Source organism: Neovison vison, chromosome 7 (genome assembly GCF_020171115.1).
Source record: "Neovison vison isolate M4711 chromosome 7, ASM_NN_V1, whole genome shotgun sequence".
Lineage (NCBI taxonomy): Eukaryota > Metazoa > Chordata > Mammalia > Carnivora > Mustelidae > Neogale > Neogale vison.
The window spans coordinates 113,786,005-113,794,938 of NC_058097.1; the positions used below are offsets into that span (position 1 = coordinate 113,786,005).

General features: G+C 39.5%; 1 pseudogene; it reads right to left on the minus strand.

Moving 5' to 3' along the window:
• Positions 1–1,570: 1,570 nt before the first annotated feature.
• Positions 1,571–8,243, minus strand: LOC122914039 (annotated as a pseudogene).
• Positions 8,244–8,934: the final 691 nt, after the last annotated feature.

Genomic DNA, 8,934 nt, shown 5'->3' on the forward strand with positions numbered 1-8,934 from the left:
TTACCACTAATGGTGAGTTTATATCCAAAAAAAATTGTTCTTTTGATTTTTTTATATAATGCTTTATTTCCCATTACATAATACTATAGATTTATGAACTTCTCCTGAGATCACCATCCCTTCTCCATGCGCCCCATTATTAGAATATGATGGCTATCTCCAATGCCTGAAAATTCAGTAGCACTTGCCTCTCCTAATAAGCAGAGGCTTGGTGCAGCCCTGATAACTAAATATGTCCCAACTACCTGGTGCTCTGTTACATCCTCCACACCAGTGTCCGTTAGTATAAATATAATGTGAGCAACATATGTAATTCTCAAACTTCTAATAGACACATTAAAAAACTAAACAGAAAATTTCATTTTAATAATGCATTTTATTAAACCTAATAGATCCAAAATGTTATTTCTACATGTTATCAACATAAAAAGTTGCCAGCAAGATAGCTTACATTATTTTTCATACTAATCCTTCAAAGACCCAGTGTGTATTTTACAATTATATTCCTGATTTGCTGTGTGTCTTAGGTTCAATGCTCAGTGCCATTCACAGCTAGTGACTGCCATATTGGATAGTGCCAATTATCTTGGACTACAGCCAAGGTAACCCTTGAAATAAGACTCCAAATTCTTTCTGTTAGTCTTTAAATAACATATGACACCTCCACCACACACCCTTACACCCCATAAAATTACATTTATGTCCTCTGGAAGTTCTAATTCACTAAACTATGTCTGTAGGGCTCCACCCACCAAGTCAGTGGACACCATACTTGCCTCTCTGAAATCTAACATACTTTCCAATTACACACTATAAAATTCATCAAACACTGATCTTGTCATTTTGCCAAGACCAACTCAACAAAATTTTTCACCTCCTACTCTCTTGCAAAATGTGATATATTAAAATTATCCTGTGAAAAGTGCATGAAATTACTGTGAATATATTCATAACTTAAATGTGCTAGGTCAACCAACATGCGAAATGAAATCTTCCAAGAAAGAACTGAGGCAAAAAAACATGGCATAGGGGAAAACAAACTGGATTGGGATTCAAGCAAGGTTTTCAGTCCCAGCTCTGGCACCAGGTAGTTTTATGTTCCTGGGCAACATATGAATGTTTCTGACTCTGCAAAGTATGATGTTTTATATAAAGGCACTGGATCAAATGATTCCTAAGCCCCATTCAATGTTGAATACTTTAAAATTATACCAATTATTTTTCATAAAGTACAGAAAAAAGAATTGGGGGATTTGTGTAGAGGAGAATCAGTCCATTTGGTAAAGAAAGTTAAAATTTCCTCTGGCATATAGTTTAGAAAGAAAGTACTGGAGCGGGGCGCCTGGGTGGCTCAGTGGGTTAAAGCCTCTGCCTTCAGCTCAGGTCATGATCCCAGGGTACTGGGATCGAGCCCTGCATCGGGCTCTCTGCTCGGCAGGGAGCCTGCTTTCCCCTCTCTCTCTGCCTACCTCTCTGCTACTTGTAATCTCTGTCTGTCAAATAAATAAATAAAATCTTTAAAAAAAAAAAAAGTAAGTACTGGAGCTTGGATTCCTCGTTTAAAAAAAAAATCAGAATAACAATAAGTAATAGTAATAAAAACACTACAATATAAAAATCCTTGGATCTTTTATCTCAATTTCTAATATTTTTTCAAGAGAAAGTTAATCTGCCCAAGGTTTTCCTCAGGGAAAATTTGACATCCTTATTCCTCAGACTATAGATTAATGGGTTGAACATGGGCACCACAGCAGTGTAGAATACAGAAGACACCTTCCCCTGGTCAAGGGGTAAAATAGAAGGTGGTTTGAGGTACATAAAAGCTCCAGATCCAAAGAAAAGAGATACCACAATTATATGGGAACTGCAGGTACTGAAGGCTTTGGATCTGCCCTCAGTAGAACTAATATGGAGAATACTAGAAAGAATGAAACCATAAGAGATGAAAATGGTCACAATGGGCACCCCAATGCCGATGGTCACAACAATAAAGACCACCAGCAAATTTATATACGAGCTATTGCAGGAGAGCTCAAGGAGGGGAATGATATCGCACATATAGTGATTGACAAGGTTGTCAGCACAAAAGGTTATAAACATTAGGTTTCCCATATGGGCCACAGCCCCAAACACCCCCATCCCATAAACACCCAACAAAAGGAGGAAACACACCTGAGGAGACATGGTGACTGTGTACAGCAGTGGTTTACAGATGGCGACATAACGGTCATATGCCATCGCCGACAAGATGTAGGATTCAGAAAAGACAAAGAAGCAGAAAAAAAAAAAACTGAGTCATACACCCTGCATAGGAAATGGTATTTCTCTTTGAGACAAAACCCATGAGCATTTTAGGGGTGAGAGTAGTGGAATAACTAAAATCTATGAAGGACAAGTTGAGGAGGAAAAAGTACATGGGAATATGAAGGTGAGAATTCAGCCCAATCAGGGTTATCAGGCCCAGGTTCCCCACCACCGTGACCACATAGAAACCTAGAAACAGGAAGAAGAGGGGCATCTGGAGTTCTGGCTCATCTGTTAAGCCTGCAAGGACAAACTCTGTCACAGAGGAGGCGCTATCTGCAGCCATTGTCCTCTAGGAGGATCTGTAAGGGAAAAAGAAACAAGTCACTGAGACAGAGAGAAGGCTACACACCACAGAAGTGCAGGGAGTGACATAAAGAAGACGAGGATAGGAACGTTTACTGAGTACCAGCTATGGGATAGGCGCTGTTCTAAATGCTGTGTGGCATTGTGAGTATCCCCATTTCACAGATGAGGACCCTGGACCCAAGTGACTTGCACCAGTCCTGGTGCAGCTAAGTTACAGTAGAAGGTGAACTCGGGGGGTCCGGGTCCCGGGGTTTGAGCTTTTACCCCCTCTGCTCCAGGACAGACCAGGTCAGCCGGGCACTCACCTCCTTCTGCTTCCAGTCACAGGGCTGTTCTCCACTGGCTCTCATCCGTCTCTTCCATGGACACCCAAATGGCCCCGGTGAACAGAAAGTGACAACTCAGATCTCAGACCCTCTGCTTCTGCTTCTCTACATTGAGGATCAAAACCTCTAGTTGTCTTGCTGGGCTGAACTTGATCTGTTTGTGGCTTTGGCCCAAGTCTCTTGTCCAAATTCTAGGCATGAGACAGCATCTTTTCTTAATGCCCATGGATAACAGGAGACTAAGGAGTTAGAGATCCCAGGGACATAGTTACAGAGACTCCCTCGGGATCACTGCTCCAGAGACCGCCCCCCTAAGGAAGAAGAAATGTTTGTTTACACCCTTGATAATACTTGATGTGATTTTTAATGACCCATGGAACATTTTTCATTGTGATTACATCTTTTTAGGCTATTAATTATAGCAAGGCACCACGGGAAAAACAGTAATTACTACCTTGCATTGAACCCTGACCATGTTTCGAACACTGTATTCATCCAGGACGCTCAATGAAGGATCCAAAGCAATGCACAAAAAATAATACCTTGGTTATTCCTCACAACAGTCTTATATATTAGACCTATAAATATCCACTTTAAAAATGAGGAGTAGGGGCGCCTGGGTGGCTCAGTGGGTTAAAGCCTCTGCCTTTGGCTCAGGCAGGTCATGATCCCAGAGTCCTGGGATCAAGCCCCATATCGGGCTCTCTGCTCAGCGGGGAGCCTGCTTCCTCCTCTCTCTCTCTGCCTGCCTCTGCCTGCCTCTCTGCCTGCCTCTCTGCCTACTTGTGATCTCTGTCTGTCAAATAAATAAATAAATAAATAATCTTAAAAATGAGGAGTACACACAGCTTGTAGTTTCCAGAATCTTGAGTCAAACTCTGATCTACCCAACTCCAAACTTCATAGGGCCCAGGGACCCTGCTGAGCTTCTTAAACGAACACAAGGTATTTAATGTATGTTACTAACAATGCCTAATATTGGCTACAGACACCACCTCTACCTACTAAAACTACTGCACACATTGTCAAAATAGTCCTCAGGAAATGATTTCATTCATACAGAGACTAATAAACTTTTACATGGCAACTTGCACTCGATGCCTCTTAGAAGGGACCCTTAATATTAAGGAAGACAGATTTCATACCCAAAAAATAAATCTTGATTTGGGGGAATTTAAGCTTCAGTGTGCCAGTGAATTAAATAGGTTTTTGGTCCTGGATTAATGACAAAAGTCCTCTTACAGAAGTTATGAAGTCAAAACACAAAGGCAGAAATCCATCTTCCTCCAGAAAAGTTCTGCTAAAACCACTGCATGCACACTGTGTGTTTGTGTGTGCACACTCATCCGTGAGGACTTGCCCACCCTCAGCTAAGACTCACCAATGACAGTGCCTTGTCTTTTGATTTATACTTAGAATTAACATGTCCCAGAGTAACTCCAGTAATCCTAATCCTTGTTCTCAATCCCACTGCAAAAATGCAATAAACGGAGAAAAACGGTTCATTAAAATGAATGAAATTAAGCTCTCCTTGAGAACCAAGTACGGAGAAGTTGAGGGTTCTCTGAAAGCTCTAAGGGGATTTTGTTACCTCAGAGACAGTTTCCATGCCAACCTCATTTCCAAATGTATCTCCAACAGGGCTTCTGTAAAGTCCTGTTACCTGATGACTTGTTCCCTCACAGCTGAGAACAAAAGAGCTGTTTTGCCCTTTCCATTTGTATAGTACTCTTGCCTTTCCAAAACTGGAATCTCTGAAATGGCTTTCTTCTTATTAGTTTCAAACTTAAACTATATATAATAAATACAACATTACAGGGCATATGAAGATTTACATATACTCAAATGCCTTTGCATGTATGTCTCATGCATGTGTGTTGGCTCTCAGACTTCTAGTAGACCATCAAACTTGCACAAGTATGGTCCCAAATCAGTTCCCACATATCATAGGATTCCCAGCTTCAATAAGAAGCACAAACCTGGCCAGAGAGAAGAGATGACACCTGACCTACCTCCATGTGAAATAGCTTCCTTAGCTCCTGAGAAAATAGATAGAATTCAATTCCTCTTTCAGTAATCATCTGTGTCTGCATAGTGGCTACTGTTAATTTTTTTTTCAGTGCTCCAGGATTTTTTTTAATGTTTACTTTTTATTTAAATTCAATTTAGTTAGCACATATTGTTAGTTTCAGGGCTAGAATTTAGTGATTCATCAGTTGCATATAACATCTAGTGTTCATTACATATAGTGCCTTCCTTAATGCCCATCACCCAATTACCTCGTTGTTAAACTGATTTTAATAAAGGTATTTGGCAATGTGATATGTGAGGTTCAGGGATACAAAAAACAAATGAACTAACTAAACTTAAACACACACACACACACACACACACACACAGTAAAAAACATGGTTCCTTTCCAGAAAGAAGTTTACAGACTGAGGCATCACCCATATAGGCTCTTCTTCCTATCCCTGTCCCTTCATATCTCATATTTCCCAGGGTTCGGCTCTCAATTTTCTACACTATCTCTATTTTCTTTCATTCTTTTTTTTCTTTTTTTAATTTTAATTCAATTAGCCAAGATACATCGTACATCACTAGTTTTTTATGTAGTATTAAATGATTCATTAGTTGCTTCCTTAAATTTTTGATGAGCTCCTTCCTTTCATTGCTTCCACAATCCTTCCATGTAAATGGCTCTCAAATTTGTGTCTTTATTTCTTCATTCTCTATTAAGTTCCTTCCATGTGTACCCAATAGGATTTTTTTTTTTTCTGGATATTTCAAAAAACTGTCCTGTGGTCATCTCTGAACTCACCAAGTATATAAACACATGTTCCTTTCTCCAAAAGTAGATGTTCTCTCAACCTCTCCATTATTTATTTGAGTGTAACCAATGATGAAGTGAGAGTAGAATTCATAAAGTTATTCTGAGCCTAGTTTTCCTAGGGCAGTCCCTCCAGAGATTATAAATAGCTTTCCCTTTCACTCTGAAATATATCCTAGTTGAGTGAGAAGTATTCAAAGCATAAGCTCCGGAATCTGGTGGACCACAGCATAAATCCTAGTTCTGTGTTTTAGTAGCTGTGTGATCTTTCAAAATTTAACTTTTCTGTAAGTTTCTAATTTTTAATCTTAAAATGGGGAAAAGAACCACCACTCAAAGTGTTACTTTAATGAGTAAATGATGTTCCTTCCGGCACAAAGAAGATACAAGAAGCAGTTTATTAAAATAATATATTTTGGGGGCACCTGGGTGGTTCAGTGGGTTAAAGCCTCTGCCTTCGGCTCAGGTCATGATCTGGCTCAGGTCATGATCCTGGGGTCCTGGGATCGAGCCCCACCTGGGGCTCTCTGCTCAGCAGAGAGCTTGCTTCCTCCACTCTCTCTGCCTGCCTCTCTGCCTACTTGTGATCTCTGTCTGTCAAATAAATAAATAAAATCTTTTTTAAAAAATAAATATTTTTATGTATATTATTCCTAAATGTATTAAATAAATAATATTTATTATTTATTATAGTAGTAGTAATAACTGTATCCTTGGCTGAAAGCAGTTTCAGAATGGGCTAGAACAGAAAGAAACCAAGGGCAGGGAAATTAATTGAAAGCCTTACACGAGTGTAGGGCACCTGACTAGCTCAGTTGGAAGAGCGTGTGACTGAATCTTGGGGTTGTGCATTCAAGTGCCACATTGGTTGTAGAGACTACACAAAAATAAATAAAACTTAAAAAGAAAAAACCTTTACACAAGCAGTATAAACAAAAATAAATAAATATACAGTGCCACATATTATGATATTATGATGAAATACCAAACAGGATTTCTTATCTATATGGCTTGAGAAGGAACAATAGAAAAGTGGCACAAATAAAATTTGGTGAATTTTCCAAGCCCAGCCTGTGACAGAAATGGGAAAATAAGGAGGTGGAAGGATAAAGAATGGGGTTTTAGACAGGATCACCAACTGCTGATGGGATTTCCAAACAACAATGGTCAGAAAGAAGTAGAAACTGGAAAATCCGAGACTTAGTACAGGCGATTGAGATACGAATTGCAGCATCACCTGAACAGAGGAGATCACAGAAAAAAATAGGAAAATGGCTTCAAGGAGTTGTGTTTAAAGACAGAATAGATAGAGGGGCGCCTGGGTGGCTCAGTTGTTAAGTGTCTGCCTTTGCCTCAAGTCGTGATCGATCCCCGGGTCATGGGATCCAGCCCTACATTGGGCTCCCTGCTCGACAGGAAGCCTGCGTCTTCCTCTCACATTCCCCCTGCTTGTGTTCCCTCTCTCACTGTCTCTCTTTCTGTCAAATAAATAAATAAATAATCTTTAAAAACAGCGAAGTAAAATAAAAAAATAAACCCTAACTATAGTCCTTATTTCCTGGGTGAACCTAAGTAACTTAACCCAATTAATACTTAGTGTCCCACTTTAAAACACAGGAAGAAATAAAGAAATAAAATAAAATAAAATAAAAACAGGGTAATTCCAAACTGGCAGAAATTTATGAGGAATTATACTCCCATGAATATTCATTTAGTAAATATTAGTTGAGTTTACAAAATGTCAGAAAGGTCAAGGTAGAGAAAAAAAAGGATTTTTAATTTTATTTACTTATTTGACAGAACAAGAGAGCACAAGCAGGGGGAGCAAGAGGAAGAGGAAGAAGCAGTCTCCCCGCTGAGCTCAATCCCAGGACCCCAGGATCATGACCTGAGCTGAAGCCAGAACCTTAACTGACTGAGCCACCCAGGCACCCAAGGTAGAGATTTTAAGAGTAAGGGATAAATAATGTTGATATAGGAAAGAACATTAGGGTTCAAAGCCAATGGCCAAGAAAGAATTCTTGAGACATCTTTGGTGCAAAAAGGTGATTTTATTAAAGCTCGGCAAAAGGACCTGTGGGCAGAAAAAGCGGCAATGGGGTTCGTGAGGAGTAACCCATTTTATGTTTTCAGGTTAGGAGGGAGTTAGAAATAGCACTAAGTCTGTAAGGAATTTTGGAAGCAAGATTTCCAAGACCTTGTGGGGGGTTAGCTATTGTCGGGAAATGGTCATTTATTACCATCTAATAAAACCTTAGTCATGAGACCTTTCAGGTGTATATTGGTGGGCCATATGTTTGGAGGATGACTGCCAAAACGTATCTTGGGGAGTTTAGAGGTAAAGGAAGTTTCCAAGAGAATTTTTATATGACAGGATCCTGGAGGGATGTCAAGCTAGGATTGCCTTTTGCCCTTAGCAAAGTATTAATATTGAGGCAGTTGAGTCCCTAGAGGAATGTCACTCTGTCTGTGTCAAGGGCTTGCCAGTAGGCTGTAGGCAGTATGGAAATTTAATAATTTTCCTTCTGCCTTAGTTTCCCACATCAATGTTACCAAGGATGCAAGGGGAAAAAAAGAACCGAAAAACAATCTTGAACTAAGGCACTGTCTTGCAAGTCTAGTCACTATTCTTCCATGTTACTCTTACTGTGCTTTGTCTAATACAGCCTTATACTATTCATTATTTCAAGATTATAGTCCAGAAACCCCAACTAGATTAAAAGCTTCTTCAAGGAAAATCCTTGGTCCTATAGCTTTTGGGTACACTAACACACTGAGTTCCAATCAGAGTGATGAATACATTATAGATGCTCTTCAAAAACTTACTGAATGTAATGGGCTTGCACGGATATAGTGCCATGAAAAGCCACATGGCAAACCCATAATTCCCAGGATAGTTTTTTACTGTCTGAAATAATTCGTCAGTGGTTCCAATAAGCAGACTTTTGATCCCTACCCAAAAAAAAAGTAATATAAACCACACATAATTAGGTTTACTAAAACGAAGCTTGAAACCTTCAATATGTTGATAATGCTGTCTACACAACAATGCCAGAAGATCTCTGCCTATCAAGGTCAAGGTGTTTGTAAAACAAACTTCCGACTTTCTTAAAGGTGCTGGCAAAGGAAAGTTTACTAAGTGGCAGAAGTTACTGCAAAGACTAC